Below are 2,276 nucleotides of genomic sequence, written 5' to 3'. Positions count from 1 at the left end.
CCCAGTAGGACTATAATTCGCATGAAAACACAAAGTATCAGGTGATAAATGATAAAACATATTGATTACCTTCGGCGAAAAAGGTATCAATTTTCTTCGAACCATAACTAGATTTTCTTCAGCCTCAGGGAGGTTTGCATAGAACTCCCTAAATACAGAAATAACAGCCTTAGCAGAATCGTTCCCATTATCAGCGAACGATCAGATCTTCCACAGATCCACCTAGACTTTTGAAATATCACTCCTAGATAAGTTTTCGTGATTGCAGAGCTTCACTATACCTATCTTGAGCTTTTGAACTCACAAATTTGCTCGAATCAAAGTGACTTTTTTCCTTTGCTCCCCTTCATTCTTGGTGTCATTCTACAAATTTCATAAAATTCCACAATAACTTCACAAATCAAGTCTAATCCACTAAACTTAAGTATAAACTGCACTTCCTATGTAATTTCCATAGATTTTTCCTCATTTTTCACCATGAATAGTGATTTTAGGATTTTTTCAAATGTACTCAAAATACATGGAGAAAATCCAAAATGTTTACATATAATTAAAGCTCTTACCATCTTACCTCAAGAAATCTAAATCTAGCAATTTTTTCTCAATTCCACCAAGAAATCTCCATGAAATGACTTACCCTAGACTTTCAAATCGTGAACTCGAGAGGTTGAAGGTGACAGCGAGAGTAAAAATGGCAATTTTTGGGGTTATTTTTCACTTTTAACTATTCGTGAATTAGTTTTTGTGAACCTGGTTTTCATGAACCGGCGCTTGAGCGCGGGTAAGTGGTGCTTAGGCATCTGCCTCTCAGGTTACATCGCTCTTTAGCGCGAGAATGTTGCACTTAGGCGCCAGTGCACTATTTTTGATATTTTTAAACTTAAGTAAAATGCACTATAAGCCTAAGTAAATCACTTCTAAATGGTATCTTGACACTTAAATGACTATTTTCCTCTCTTACAACTCTCCTCTCTCTCTAAATTCTCCCATATAATTCAATTCAATTCGAGACAAAAATAACACTAATTTTCACAAAAAAACATATACATTCATTCACAAACTAGTAAAAGTACATGTAACATTTAATTCTCACTCCAAATAGTGTCAGATGAGAAAATTTTCTAAATACAAACACTTAACAAACTTAAACAATTAAACACATAAAAGTCATAAACACTGAAAACAAACACTAACATGTAAACACAACGACTCCTATAAACAAACTCAAACACAGAACTTAATTCTACTCTTCATTTATTGGGACAAACTCTGGTCTTTCATTAGTATCTCCTGTGGCAATCAAAATATAAAGTTGATAAAACGGATGGTGGTGACGAGCCCTGATACTATTTTCTTCAATCCATTTTTGATTAAGATACATCTCCTTATTCGCTTCTTCTACATAACTATTATGGCTAAATTATGTTTTCAATTGCCATCCAATATGCTTTAGATGTGCATGAATCTCATTTACCTTTGCCTCAAGTAAAGTCGTGATAGTCTAAATTTCGTTGATCTTTTCCGATATTCCTTCATATGAATTTCTTTCTCATGGTCTCTTCCTTCTTCTTCAAATCCATCTCCCATGAAGACATCTTATCAAAATCTCTCTCTCTTGTATACTTTAGGGCTGAAAATGATCTGGGGTGAAATTCCTTCACAAAACTCTTATATTTATAGGCCTAAATCCCCCTAGTAACTCCTAGGCACGTCCTAAAATTGCCTTGGCACGTTTTAGTCAACTAATTGGTGGTTAAATCTTTTAGAATCCAAATTTTGCACATGATTTTTAACTCCCGTGGTTAAGCGTCGAAATTGGCGCTTAAGCGCCAGCGCTCAATTTCGCACTAGTCAACTTAACATCCAAATTCTCATTTTGGCATGTCTAAATCACTAAATAAAGTCTTAAAATCATTACTAACACATAGTAGTCTCAAAAATACTACCCTAAATTTTCTTAATCACACACAAACTACATTTAAATCAGAAACACACTGATAACTATGGGTTGCCTCCCACAAAGCGCTTGGTTTTACATCGTCAGCCCAACGTAACCATTGCTTATTCTGGTTGACCCAACATCATTTGATCATTATTTTTTTATGATTCCACTATTAAATAAGGTTTTAGTCTATGACCATTCACTTTAAATACTTTCTCAGTTTTAAGATCTTTGATATCCACAGCTCCATAAGGATAAACTTTTATCACAACAAATGGGCTCATCCACCTGGACTTAAGTTTGTTTGGAAATAATCTTAACCTTGCATTATATA

This window comes from Phalaenopsis equestris, unplaced genomic scaffold (assembly GCF_001263595.1).
Source record: "Phalaenopsis equestris unplaced genomic scaffold, ASM126359v1 Scaffold000296, whole genome shotgun sequence".
Taxonomy (NCBI): Eukaryota; Viridiplantae; Streptophyta; class Magnoliopsida; order Asparagales; family Orchidaceae; genus Phalaenopsis; species Phalaenopsis equestris.
This window is presented reverse-complemented; position numbering follows the sequence as displayed.